Source organism: Sphaeramia orbicularis, chromosome 21 (genome assembly GCF_902148855.1).
Source record: "Sphaeramia orbicularis chromosome 21, fSphaOr1.1, whole genome shotgun sequence".
Lineage (NCBI taxonomy): Eukaryota > Metazoa > Chordata > Actinopteri > Kurtiformes > Apogonidae > Sphaeramia > Sphaeramia orbicularis.
This window is the reverse complement of record NC_043977.1, coordinates 50,516,231-50,531,406: the sequence shown is the minus strand read 5'-3', so window position 1 is coordinate 50,531,406 and position 15,176 is coordinate 50,516,231. Positions and strand designations below refer to the sequence as shown.

At 43.7% G+C, this 15,176-nt stretch overlaps 1 long non-coding RNA gene across 1 annotated transcript; it reads left to right on the top strand.

The window, feature by feature from the left end:
- Nucleotides 1-1,104: 1,104 nt before the first annotated feature.
- Nucleotides 1,105-3,825, top strand: LOC115413086 (uncharacterized). Its single transcript, XR_003934425.1, has 3 exons — nt 1,105-1,167; nt 1,245-1,550; nt 3,773-3,825. It is a non-coding gene; the product is annotated as an uncharacterized LOC115413086 (long non-coding RNA).
- The last annotated feature ends 11,351 nt before the right edge of the window (nt 3,826-15,176 follow it).

Below are 15,176 nucleotides of genomic sequence, written 5' to 3'. Positions count from 1 at the left end.
TGCTTAAACAAGAAGGAGCTGGCCCGTCTACAGTTTGTCCAGAACTCTGCTGCCAGGCTTCTGACCCGCACAAACAGGAGAACTCACATCACTCCCATCCTTAAATCTCTCCACTGGCTCCCTGTTCTATATCGTCTTCATTTCAAAATTCTTGTGCTAACTTTCCGGGCTCTACATGGCCAGGCCCCTGCATACATTGCTTCCCTGATCCAGCCCTACAGCTCGACTCGTAGCTTGAGGTCTTCAGGACAGCACCTGCTGATGGTTCCACACACCTGTTTTAGCACACGCGGTGACAGGTCTTTTAAAGCTGTGGCACCACGTCTATGGAATGACCTGCCTCTACACCTACGGTCCATGGACTCTGTAGAGAGCTTTAAGAAACACCTCAAAACCCTCTTGTTCAAAAAGGCTTTTTAGTCTCCTACCTGACCCACGGCCACCACAAACTGATTGCACTCTATGTATTCATCATAACATACTCCATGTGTCACCCCCCCCCCCCCCTCCCCCAAGTCTCTCTATATCTCTATTGCTCTCTCTTTTCTCCTCCTTTACTCTCTCTCTCTCTTTAACCCCAACTGGTCAAGGCAGACAGCCATCCTTCAGGAGTCTGGGTCTGCTCGAGGTTTCTGCCCGTTAAAGGGAAGTTTTTCCTCGCCACTGTCACCAATCACAAGTGTTTGCTCCTGAAGGATTCTGTTGGGTCTCTGTAAACTTAATTTGATTCTGATTTGAACTGATAAAGCACTTTGTGACTCTGTCTGTGAAAAGTGCTCTATATATAAAATTTACTTACTTACTTACTTAGAGTCCACTTCAGACTCTAATTTTATTCCAGTGTTCTTCCATCTGTGTCCACAGACTCTGTCAGACTGGTCCATGGGTCCAGTGTGTGTTCAGGCAGACTGGAGGTCCGGTCTAACCAGTCCAGGTCCTGGTCCTCAGTGTGTGAAGGACACTTGGACCTTCATGGTGCCCAGGTGGTCTGTAGGGAGCTGGGCTGTGGGGCTCCTGGGCTCCTCCAGGGGGTGCTCTATGGAGAAGCGGAGGCTCCTGTGGTGCAGACGTTCCAGTGTGAAGGCCATGAGTCTGCTCTGCTGGACTGTGGAAGCTCAGGGTCACAGACCTGCTCATCTGGAACAGCTGTGGACCTTACCTGCACAGGTGGAGCTTTGACTGACACCAGCTTCTATCAGTTCACTCACTTTGATCTCATTTATCTGTCATTTGTATTTGATCAGATCCTGATGATGTCAGACTGGTGGGAGGAGCCAGTCGCTGTAACGGTGGAGTACACATCAAACATCATGAAGAATGGAGAGTCATGGGATATTATCATTATTCCTTGGACATCTGGACCCTGAAGACAGTAGATGTAATATGCCATCGACTGGACTGTGGATCTGCTGTTTCTTGGAGAAGATATAGTGAATCTGATTCTGTGTGGTTCCTCAGCCCCACCTGTCTTCTCTCGACATCTGCACTGAAGGACTGTGTGAGAACATATGCTGGGTCCTCTGACTCCACCCTGTTCCTCACCTGTTCAGGTAAGCCTACTGATAATGGTCCTGATTATGTCAGAGTTCTTCCATGAGTCCATTCAGGTGTGTTTTATCTGAGCTGTGTCAAACTAAACCCAGTCAGACCAGGTCCACACATTGGACAGTTGGACTGAAACATCAAACACATGGAGCTGAATTCAGTTCCAGTCCATGAACGTGGTCACATGACTCTGCTTTCCAACAGGCTGTTGAACAGCTCAGAAGGACTGAGTCCATTTGTTTGAACTGGACTTTGTGTTGGTCCATGTGCTCTTTTTCCAGCTCTATGTGGGTCTGCTGGACTCTGAGGACACCATGAAAACATCACTGACACTAAACCATCTCCTTAAATGCAGATGTTTGACATGAGCCACATGTTTCCAGTTGTCTGAGATGAACCAGTGCACAGGTCACTGATCAAACACACTGCATTATGGTGCATTCACTGATCACTGGAATTGTGTGTGTGCATCAAACCCACTGCCTTTGAACAGACCCCACTCACACATATTGAATGTTCAGTCTGACTTCAGAATGACTGTGTTTCCACCAGCGCTGACGTTAAACTAACTCTAACCTGTGACTGAGGATCCACAGAGTGGACCTGAGGCCTGTTTGAGTCCAGTCTGAATGTAGACAGCGCCCTCTGTTGGAATCCAGGTCAACAACGGCACACACTCACTGTGTCCTTCAGCTCCACATTCAACACTAAAGGGCCTTTTATTGGTGTGTTCTTTGTTCTGCTGTTTTCTTTGAGGACATTGTGGCTCTGGTTGAACTGGTCCATGAGTCCTGTTTAGTTCCTGTGTCACTAATGACAGACAGGAGGCTTTGAAAGATTCAAGATTGCCTTAATCTTTGATTTTAACATGGTGTTTCCTCCAAAGTTCAATGGTTTATTTCATGTTCAACCCACATTTTGTCCACATTTCTGGAAAAAAAAAGCATTTGTCAAAATGCAAATTGACTTATTGTCAGTTTCTTTTCAGAAAATACGTGTTTCCTGCTTCTGTAAAAGTCCACTTTCCATCATCCGTCATATTTCCAAATGTTATGTGGTCAACCGGGCCCATAAATTCAGATTTTCTGGTGAGAACTGAAAACCCTCTGCAGATGAATGTGAGAACACGTCTGCACAGACATGGTTCTGCACAGGGAACGTGGAAGAAGATTTGAACATGCAGCTATTATTATTATTATTATTATTATTATTATTATTATTATTATTAATAGTATTTAGAATTATTGCATATTTGATCCTTCTAATTGGTGATACGGTGGTGCAGTGATTAGCACTTGTGCCTCACAGCAAGAAAGTCCTGGGTTCGATTCCAACACCAGTCAACGGGGGGGTGGGACCTTTCTGTGTGGAGTTTGCATGTTCTCCCCGTGTCTGTGTGGATTTTCTCTGGGTACTCCGGCTTCCTCCCACCATCCAAAGACATGCACTAATAGGTTAAATGGTTAATCTAAATTGCCCATAGGTGTGAATGTGAGAGTGATTGTTTGTCTCTACATTTTAGCCTTGCGATGAACTGGCGACTTGTCCGGGGTGTACCCCGCCTTCGCCCCTATGTAGCTGGGATAGGCTCCAAGCGACCCCCGTGACCCTAGTGAGGATAAAGCGGGTTCAGAAAATGAATGAATGAATGAATGATCCTTCTAATCATCTCTTTGGGTAACCAACCATTATTTATCTCTCATAATTGTAGTATTTATCACTGTGACAATATACTGTATAGAACTGTTGTTACATATTGTACTCCGTTCTTAAAAATGAACAGATGTGTTGTTAACTCTTTAAAACCTGTCGTGTCATCGCTGACACACCCTGTGCATATGTAGTTTGGATGGTTTTAACTCTTTCACCGTTTAAACAATTGGAAAATTCCAAGTTTCTGAAACCTGAGACGTTGTACTTTATAGGTTTTATTGGGTCATTACGGTCATTTCACTCAGGCCTGAACTAGAAGCTGGAGAAGAAACCGTTTTAGCAGAATTCGAACATGCAGTAAATTGGAAATGACTAGATTTTGAATGTTTTAAGTGTTCTGGAAATATGGGCAAAAGGACAAACTCACAGCATATTTTCTACCCTTTTTTCTAGAGTGCAGGCGGACCATTTCAGGTTGAGGGTTGAAAGGGTTAAAGAGTCCACCCTCACACTCCCATCTGTCCAGGGGCTTTTTTGACTTTAAACATGTCTCTGTGTTGTTGTGGGTCCACAGACTCTGTCAGACTGGTCCATGGTTCCAGTCTGTGTTCAGGCAGACTGGAGGTCCGGTCCAACCAGTCCTGGTCCTCAGTGTGTGAAGAAGATTTGGACCTTAACGATACCCAGGTGGTCTGTAGGGAGCTGGGCTGTGGGGCTCCTGGGCTCCTCCAGGGGGCGCTCTATGGAGAGGGGGAGGCTCCAGTCTGGACCAGTGAGCTCCAGTGTGTAGGAAATGAGTCTGCTGTCCTGGACTGTAGAAGGTCCAGCTCTGCTGGGAAGACCTGCTCACCTGAAACAGCTGCTGGACTCACCTGTACAGGTACCAAGGGGGCATGGCTTTCATATGACAGTGTGTTTGTTGGACTCATGTCTTTGTGTCTCTGCTCAGATCCAGGTGGTGTCAGGTTGGTGGGAACGCCGAGCCGCTGTGCTGGCACTTTGGAGATCCAACAGCAGGGACACTGGAGACCAGTAGAAGACCGCGATAAACACTGGGACCTGAAGTCTGGATCTGCTGTGTGTCAACATCTGGACTGTGGATCAGCTGTTTCAGTCAACACAACAGATGATTCTACAGACAGATTTGTATGGTTTGTCTCAGTTCCTTGTGTAAAGCTGACATCTGGACTGAGGGACTGTGTTGGACTAAATGTTCCCCTTAAACGCTTATCTGGTGTGGACATGGTGTGTTCAGGTACAAATGATCACAAACAGTGTCTGAACTGAATTCTCAGTGACCAGATGGTTCTGACTCTGATGTTTGAAGTTACATCTAATGAATCTTTTCATTTCATCAGTTGATTATTTTCTCAGTTCATTGTTTTTTCTGTCAAATGTGTCAAATATTGACCTTTGACCTTTCTAACGTCCAGATCCCAAGTGAACATCTTCATTTGGACCAGATGAGGCTGAGAACACAAACATATTTCACATTAGTCTAATTTAGGACAAAAGGACCAAATGTTGACATGTGAGACTCTAAAACCACCACATGTTTGTCATTTTTTACCCATAATGCCTTTGAAGGTCAGCTGTGCTCTAAATGACACATTCCTCCATGTTTTCATTGGTCAGTGTTCATCCCATCCCAAACTCATGTGGATCAGATCCATCTGTGTCTCTGAGGAGGATGGATTCTCTGACTGGTTGTTTGTGCTCATGTGTGCTGGTTGGTCCAATCATGTCTCTGTGTGTGGACAGATCTGCTGCCTCAGCCCAACATCTCCCTGTCTGACGGGGTCTTTGAGGTCTACCAGCAGGGGTTCCGGGTGCTCGTGGGCTCCGACTTCACCATCACATGCTCCATCCAACCACAGTACCCAGGAGGCTCCTTCCAGCTGATCTCCGACACCAAGAAGCCGCTGAACCTCACCCTGCCAGCTGCCAATCACTCCGCCCACTTCCTGTTGTCTGCCATGGGCTACGCCCACCGAGGGGACTACACATGTGTTTATCATGTGGACGTTTATAACCACAGCTTCTCATCGTCTCAGAGCCCCGCCCTCCATCTCACTGTTGGAGGTAACGTCAGAACAATCACACACAAAACACCCACAATGCATCAGTAACAGTCACATGACCATGTTCCACAATATTCCCAGTGAGCAGAGTGAACAGGTGTGAGCAGAACCACATTGGTTGAAGTGAGATCAGGTAAACCCGGTCCAGTTGAACCTGTCAGAGACTGGGCTGAACCAACAAACACTCCTTTAATCTGAGCTCAGTTCAAACCACAGCTGAGTTTAAACCCAGGTTTAAAACCAGTCCATCCAGTTGAATGTGAAGCCCAGTTAGTGTCCACAGTTCAAGGTGCATCTGTACATGTGTCTGTGTGGTCCACATGTCCAGGGTCTAGAGGGGGTCCACTGGTATCACTCAGTCTATGAGCTGCAACAGATGGAGGTCTGGACCAACACAGTTGGACACATGCACTGGAGTCCAATCTGTCCAGTAGGACGAGTCCACCTCAGCAACATCAACCAACACTTTGAAGTCAACTTCAGCTCAGAACTCAACTCTTGGTATTTATAAACCAGTCCGACTAAAACCTGTGTCTGAGTCTGAAGGTCCACAATGTCCACAGATTAAAGTCCAACCCAAACTGGTCTGTATCTGAACAGCTGGAGACATTGGTCCTGTTTTTTCCTTCTGTCTCGTGTGTCCACAGAGACACATTCTGTCTGAAAAACACAGACGTCTGAACCAGGATTTTATTAGTACTAGTTCAGATCTGTCCATTGGATAATTACTGCACTGACCCATGGGTTTGAGTGGCAACAAGCAATTTAAGACCAACTGAGGCAACCAGCAACTTCTCATTTCTTAAACAACTTTGAGATAAAGCATGTCCTGTGGTCGTGGAACACATGAAACTGTTTCAGAGGCGTCCAATCATTGGCCTGAAACAAGAAGAAGAAGAAGGACAAGCTGAAATATATAAAACCGGGATAAACTGTCCATCATGCCTAGTGCCTCCAGTACAGGCCTGTGGGGTCAGGGATTACCCATCATGCCTCGAGCTTCCAGTCCCAGCCTGTGGGGTCAGTGTTCTGATGTGGACTTGGTTCAGTGGGTCAGGTCTTGGTTCCATATACTGGTTTCATTAGATGAGGTCATCACCATTGCCTTACACCCCTGGGAGGGTATAGACCACGTACAAGTGAACTCCACCTTTATCCTTGTGAACTCCTTCCACGATAACTTCATTGTGCGTATGTGGTTTTCTACACACTGGTTCCAGGTTTGGCGTGGTCTTCCCCTGCCTCCTGTTCCCTGTAGGTTCCACTCTAGTGCTTGTCTTGTGATGTCATTGCCTGGGTTTCTAAGGGTCTGTTCAGTCCTTGTCTATTTCCACACTCCAATTTCTTCTTCAATTGGATTCTGTCCGCTTCTGTCCCACAGTTCTTCATTTGACACCTTGTCTTGCATTTGATCTTAAGGATTGTTCTCATGCATCAGTTGTTGTGAGTCTGGATTTTGTCCAGGACTGTCTTTGTGTCTTCCATGTTTCACAGCCTCATGACAGAACTGATTTCACATTTGAATTTAAAGCTGTATCTGTGTGTGTTGTGAGGTCTTTGTGTCTTTCCAAACTTGTGTCCAGTGGGTGAATGCTGTTCTTGCTTTACTGATTCTTGCTTTTATATCAGCTTCTGCTCTGCCTTGTTAGTTGATGATACTCCAAAGGTTCGAGTCTTCCAGGGATCTTTTATCCACTGTGACAGAATTACTTGATATTTTGTCTAACTGAAGAACTCTGGACTTTCCTGGATGTATGTGTGGGCTGTAGGTTCAGTTCATCTGTCTTTGTTTGCATCTGTACATGTGTATGAGACAGTCAGGCAAGACCGTCCACAAAGTCTAGGTCATCCAGTTGTTACCAGAGTGTCCATTGGAGTCCATTTTTTCTTCCTTTGGTCGGTTCCTTCACGATCCAATCAACTGCCAGGATGAAAAGAATTCTTGTGGTCCTCCTGTCTGTACGTGGACAGGTTCTGAGTGTTGTCCATTCTGTGCAGTTGGTTCCCTGGTCCATGGCCTTCAGAACGTTGACTAGTTTCTCTGGTATTCCGTAGTGTCTCATGAGTTTCCAGAGTGTGTTTCCAGAGGACTGGTTTATGCTATCAAATGCTTTTTCACAGTCGTTGAAGTTGGCTAATACAGGCAGGTTCCACTCTACAGACTGTTCCACCATGATCTGCTGGGTGTTCTTTGATCAACACCTGACCTGTTCTGGTCAAATCCAGCCTGGTTGTCATGGAGCTTGTCCTCTGCTGCTTGTTTGATCCTCTCTGATATAGTTCTATTGAAAATCTTTCCAGGTGTGGACTAGAGTGTTCTGCCTCTGTAGTCGTTTCCTTTGCTTTGTTCTTCCTTCTTTGGTAACTTGTCCAGGTGTCCTTCCTTCCTTCCTTCCAATCCTTTGGTATTTCTTCGTTGTCTTCAAACACATGTTCCATGGGCGTTGTTTTAAAGGTTGTTTCTAATTTGTTTCAGACTCGATGACAAATCTGATCATCAGGGTGGTGGTCCTCGTCCCGGCTCTGCTCATATTTGATATTTGTCTCTTCTTCTTCTATAAGGTACGTTCACATCTTTCCCCAGTGGATCCATTGGACTTCAGACTGAGTCACACACACAGGAGTCTGAACTGGACATGTGTGCTGCCATGTTTTTTCCAGGTCTCCGTGAAGCGGATCCGAATGAAGGCGGAGACAAACACAATGAGAGTTCTGGAAGAAACATCCCATTTGTAGAGTCCCAGTTGTTCAGTGTGAGTCCAGCTGATATTTGGATCGGCTCAACAGTTTCACAGCTGAACCAATTAACGCCTTCATTCGGTTCTGATGCTTCACCATCCATCAACGTCTCAGCTTCTATCCAGAGTTTATACACATGTAAATACGACTTCATTCTGATCATATTCTGACTTGTTTTTAAAAATACTTTTACTCAGAATAGTCCAAAGAGTTCTTCACTCTGTGTATGATGCTTTTATTAAAACAGCAGAACAACATTTATACTAAAATTTGACTTTTTATGTGTAAAATAAATAAATAAATAAAGACTTTGATTCCTTGGGCATGATCCTAAATCTCCATCCATGGTTGACTGAAGAGCTGAATTGTGGGTAAATCTGGAAGATCTCCAAAGCCACATCCAGATGAGGTTCCATTTCATCAGATCCAACATGAACCAGAGTTTTTGGTGTTTTGAGTGGACCACCATTTTCTGTCCTACATTCATTGTTCAGTCTTAATGTTTATTGTGTTTTGTTTGTGCTGTACATATTTACTCTGCTGTCTGTGAAGAAGCTCCTGATTTTGACTATAGATTGATGCTTCCTGTGTAAATTCCACCATTTCTCCAACTTTGGACTGAATGGAAACACCATTGTTTGTCCACCAACGGACCGACCTGCTGAGATTAGATCTGATCAATCTATCACCACTTGGAAATGGAAACGGAGAAAAGCTTCTGTTTGTGTTTTATTGGAGTTTTATTTGATCTGTGAGTCAATAAAAGTCTGTAATAAATGAATCTGATCATTTCAATAAAAAACAGGATTTGATTGGATGGTTGTCGTTTGATTGACACAGTTTTGACATTGACTTGATTGATGGTCGTAATAACAGACATCTAAGTCTAAATAATACAGACTGAAAGGGTCAATGAAATCCAATTCCTTGGAGTAACTTTACACAAGAGGTGAAGTTGGAAGACACAGAAACCACGTTAAAGTTCAAATATCAGAATATTAGGAATTATTGGTAAAGTCATTGAATTATTGAGTACATGTCCCTCCTATATGTTGTTAACCTATCTGCTATATTTTCTATCTGCTGTATTTCTATCTGTTGTTTTTCTATATGCTGTATTTCTATCCTTTATATTTCTATCTGCTGTATTTCTGTCTGTTGTTTTTCTATCTGCTGTATTTCTATCTGCTGCATTTCTATCCTTTGTATTTCTATCTGCTGTATTTCTGTCTGCTGTATTTCCATCTGCCGTATTTCTATCTGTTGTATTTCTATCTGCTGTATTTCCATCTGATGTATTTCTATCTGCTGTATGTCTGTTGTACTTCTGTGTTGTATTTCTATGTGTTGTATTTCTATCTGCTGTATTTCTCACATGATCTGTCCAGATGACCATGGTGCTTGTAACCCATATAATATAATATAATATAATATAATATAATATAATATAATATAATATAATATATGACATAATATGATCAGAACATATGCACTAAATTCTCATTCAGTTCTGTTTCTCATTGTCATATTTTCCTATTAGTAGTAAACAGATTTTTTCTTTCAGGAGCCAAAGAGTTAACTTCCATGAAAAATGATTGACACACAGCTCCTGACCTATGAGCTGTTGTAAATCGGTGCACTGTCCTGCCCCTTTTCTCTGGAACCTTCCGTCATTGTCAGTTCCTCTTCCTTTCGTCGGGAGCTGTTGAAGTCAGTCATACGGACCCAGACAGAGAAAAGAGCGAGAAATTAAGTGAGAGAAAAGTCAAAAAGGTACTGAGCACACATGCCCTCAAACAGTCACATGTACAAATGTACATGTAAATGACACAACTGATATTAAAATCTGTTTAGCTGACACAACTCAGGCAGAACAAATGCCAAACATACGGACAACTTCCGTTAGCGGTCCAACTCGATCGATCGATCGATCGATCGATAGATAGATAGATAGATAGATAGATAGATAGATAGATAGATAGATAGATAGATAGATAGATAGATAGATAGATAGATAGATAGATAGATAGATAGATAGATTGATTGATTGATTGATTGATTGATTGACTTTATTCATCCCCTAGGGGAAATTCAAAATACAAAATGTGGTCATCGCTCCACAAACACAGCCATACCACATCAACACACAATAAATAAATAAATCCAGAGTATAAGTACCTGTGAATAACTTAAATTACAAAGAGGTAGACTTAAAAGACAAAATGTGTTTTCTACCTGTCACATAAAAGCATAAAACCATAAAAACATTATAGTGGAAAAAAAAAAACCACCAGAGGACAGAAGTGTTCCTGAGCTTCTACCTCCTATCCATCTTCACCCAGCTGCTCCTCCTCCCGTCTCCTCCCACCCCCCTTAAAGAGTTATATAATCTTATTGCACAAGGGACAAACGACTTTGCATATCTAGTGGTGGAGCAGCTCAGTGAGTGCAGTCTGTCACCGAAGGTGCTCCTCTGCTAGCTTAGGACACTGCATAATGGGTGGTTACCATTATGCATGATTGCCCTCAGTCTGGACAGGGTTCTCTGCTCTGTCACTACTTCTACAGAGTCCAGCTTCAGGCCCACCATAGAGCCCGCCTTCTTAACTCTTTCCCCGCCAGAGCATTTTCCAGTGAGTTGGTAGCCAGCGCCAGCCGTTTTGGTCATTTTCACTAATCTTTGGAGGCTCACTGAAAATGTTGTGTTAGGAGTATGTGAACACTGAATACATCAAAAGAAAGAACAGAACTTCAACTTTTAAACACAAAAAACTATTTTATTCTATCTTTATTCGTTCGTGAGATATAAACATTTGAATATTGGTCATTTTCAGGAAAAAACTGAATTTTGAGCAAAAAGCTGAGAAAATTGCATTTTTTTCAAAGATATTGATTTTCAAGAGAAAACTGCTTTCCTATTTACATTTTTGACTCTTTCTTATTCACCAACAGTAACACTATCTTCAAAATCACAAAATAAAATAATAATAACAGCAATAATAGTAACAAACAGCTCTAAGATATCCCATCATTCCACAAAATGTTAGGGGAATCCACACCAAACTTTAGACCGAACATCTTGTAAAGCACAAGGTTCCTTCTAAACTTTGCACATTTACATACATCAGTTATAAGTCTAACACATAGTAGTTTAGCTTTTGGATATAAACACCTCAATATTCCTCATTTTCAAGAAAAAAAGAAACAAATGCACTAAATACTGTAGATTTCTGGCCTTGGCTGCACCAGGTCCTCCTGTTGGACCAGCTGCTGTGTTTGATCTGTAAATAATTCTATGGACATCTAGTTATTTATCTCTGTATGAATATATGTATTTATTTATTTCATACAAAAGCCAAATCCAAAAGTGTCTTCCATGTGTCCTGCTGACATTCTACAGCTGAATATGTTCTGTGTCCTCAGTCTGAATCTGAACTCACTCTAACAGATGCAGACTAGCTTTCCTTTGTCTTGTCCCATGTCTGTATGTCTGTCTTCTCCTTGAATGTCCACTAGAAATGTCTCTTTTCTCTTCCTCCTGTCTGTCATTTTCTCCGTGTCGCTCTGTGCCCCCGCCCCCCCCACCCGCACCTCCGTGTCGGACCTGAGCCGCTCCTTGTTTCCCGAGTTCCGTGTCCGTCTCCCTGACCTTCTATTTCTCCGTTCCTGTCTCTAAATGGTTCTTCTGTAGCTCCATCATATATTGAATTGTCAGACTCTGTCTCCATAATCATCTTTAAGGCTTTTGAAACTGCGCGCGGTTCCTGCAGTCTTCATTTCCTCATTCAGTGACTGCCGCTGGATGCGTTGCCATGGGATACGGAGACTCCAGTGCAAAAACGTTAAACCCGGCCCGTCATTTTTCCGAAAAAGCTGCTTAATTGTTTGTTTTTGGACTAAGGAAAGTAATTCACATGATCCACAACACCTCCAACTACAGTATAACAGTGAAAACACGGATTGACGGAAAATCTCGTCATTGGCGGGGAAGCGTTGGGAAGCAATTGACGGAATATCTCGTCAATGGCGGGGAAAGAGTTAATAGTCTTATTCAGGCGCTGGATGTTCTTCTTGCTGGCACTACCCCCCCAGCAGGTCACAGCGTAAAAAACAACACTAGCCACTACAGAGTTATAAAACATCTGTAGTAGCTTGGTGCAGATGTTAAATGATGCCATCCTGCGCAGGAAGTAGAGCCTGCTCTGACTCTTCTTATAGATGTGATCAGTGTTCAGAGACCAGTCCAGTTTATTGTCTATTATCAGGCCAAGGTATTTGTGGGAGGGCGCCATTTCGACCGCTTCCCCCTTGATGTAAACAAGGAGTGGGGAGGGGCTTGTTCCTGAAGTCCAGCATCATCTCCTTAGTTTTTGATGCATTTAGGAGCAGCTGGTTCTTCTGGCACCACCCTACAAAGTCACTCACCAGTCACCTGTATTCCCCCTCCTCATTCCCCTTGATACATGCCACAACTGCCGTGTCATCAGAATACTTCTGCATATGGCAGCATCCTGAGTTGTGTTGGAAATCGGCAGTATACAAGGTGAAGAGGATGGGGGACAACACAGTCCCCTGTGGAGCTCCCATACTGCTGGAGGTGGTGCTGGATACTAGCAGGTTCCTTTTACAAATAGATGGAGTGACAGCAGGGACGGCCAATCACATGTACGTTAGCAAAACCAAAGAGCCAATCAGAGAGCGATATTTACATTAGAGGCGGGACTTCTAGCAGAGACTGACTGTTAACCCTTTGTGTGCCATAATCATTGACTAAACACTACAGACAGCAGTTGGATTGATAGTGATTACACCAGGGGTCACCAACCAGTGGCGATTTCTCATAGACTGCAAGGGAAGCCCGGCTTCCCCTAAAATTACGAAAATTAAATGGTTAAATCTGTTTGGTTGTGTTGACATTTCATTGACTACAAATGTGACTACAAATGTGCTAGACAAGTTCGTTCAGAATCAGCTTTATCACAAATCAACAGAGGCGATGTTGTTCACTTCTCCTCCATTCCCGTTGTGCTGTTTTCTCATTCGATCTCTGCTCAGTGCATTTGCCCGTAGACACCGGGCGTCTCTGGGCTTCAGTGGGACTGAGTGGAACAGTTTTTTTCATTGCCTCAAAACTGGACGGTAATTGGATAAATGCCACGATGTTGTCCCGCCCCCGGACGCCAGGCATCTCTGGGGGTGAATGGAGCTGTGGGCGGAGCTCGGCCGGGCTGGACGCCAAAATCCCACGTGCTGATTGGAGGATCAGTTGAAAGGCTGAATCCCGTTTGATTGACAGCTGTTTTCAGATCTACTCCTTCACTGACACAGTTCAGTTTAATACCGTCACGCATTCTGCTGTGAAATCGAGAGAGAAACCACTACGAAATTTCTCATTCATTTCTTGCACTGTAAATAAAACCCACTCATTGGACTTCCTTGTTTCAATTTAACATAATTTCAGCATTTTCTTGTTTCAGTTACATAATTTAATCATTTCTTGTTCGAATTTAATATCGTTTTGTAGATAGTTAAATCAATCAAACTGTCGGCTAGGTCGGAGTGAAAGGAGCATCTCTTGTTTAAAAAGGCTGAAGTCTTACACCTGCACCACAATGGGCCAAGGCAATCTAAGCAGAGAGGACACTGGTCCAGTCCCTGGAAAAGACGCCTACTTGGTACGATAAGGTCACTGAGCATTTTCTTAAAAAGGAACAGAGGGCTGAATGTATGTTTAAATAACGACAATTTTTTTTATGTAAGCCGACAATGAGCTTCCCCTGTCTGAAAGACGAGCAGCCGCCACTGTCACCAACCTGGTGCCCACGGATGCCAGGTTGCCCGGAAGGACCACATGAGTCGCCCACAGGCCTCTTCTAAAAAACAGAACTAGTCCAGATGTCTCCAACACGTTGCTCGTGATCTACCGGTAGCTGCCAAGGGTCAATAATATAAGAACACAAAGTTGATTCGTCATTTGGTTGAACAGGCCTAAATTTCCACCCAATCAAAATTAAGTGTCCTGCCTCCTTCCAGAGATGAAACAGTCAGCAAACTGTCAATCAAACTTTAGCGCTGGTTTGCTGTCTGTCACTGGAGAGGGGTGGGGCCCAGGAGGAGCAGGATGAGCCAGATGCCAGGCAGGAAGTGGGTTTAGCCCCGCGACGATGTGGGCCAAGTTTAGTCAGGGAGTTATTTTCACCAACAATGAGACACGGACTTCTGTTTGACAAATGTGAAAGACAAGTGTGTGTGTGTGTGTATGTGTGTGTGTGTGTGTGTGTGTGTGTGTGTGTGTGCGTGCGTGCGTGCATGTGTGTGTGTGTCTGATCTGTGGGCGGAGCCTGGCAGTCAGTAAAGGATGCAATGTGGAGTGGAATTTCACCAAAGTTCACAGCAACTTTTCTGGAGATTCTCCGGTGGGAATCAGCCTCCCTAAAGAGAAGGTAAAAGAGCTGAAAACTAAAGTCCAAAAACAACAGTCCATGTTCATTAAACTGACCAAGACCAGTGTTTCAACAGAGGCATCATTGAAGTGGTTCACATTCTGGACCAGCACAAACATATGTGTTCTATGTGCGTGTGCGTTCAGACAGCTGCAGTCCACCTGAACAGGTGCATCTGCATTTGACTCCTGTGTGATGACTCTGTAGAAGTGACAGGGGGATTGTTCTGGTGGTATCAAGCCCACTTGGCTTACTTTGGCCCCCCCTAGTCTTCCTGATTAAAAAACCCTTATTGCCTATCTGTTTATTTCTGATGATTTATTTAATGTGAAGACTTACAGTGCTTGAAATGTCTTATTGTTGTTTGCTTATATACTATGTATTGCTCTGTGTTTTTTTTTTGTCTGTTTCAATCTTTAATTCTCTAATCTTTGTTTTTAAGGTCCACCCAGTCATGTGACCTCTCCCTATATATAGGAGGATCCATATGGGCGGCCTTCTTATATCAGCCCTGATGAAGGCCCATAGGCCGCAACGCGTCTGGTATAGTTTTTATTTGTTTAGCCATGCTTTAATGAAGGCTTTTTAATTTCAGCCCTACTCTGAGTGCCTGTTTTCACAAACAACCTGTATTTGGATCCAAACACTGATGAGCACCAGAAGCAAAGAAATAAGACCAACGATATCCACGCAGCACTCCAGGCTTGTGTTTTTT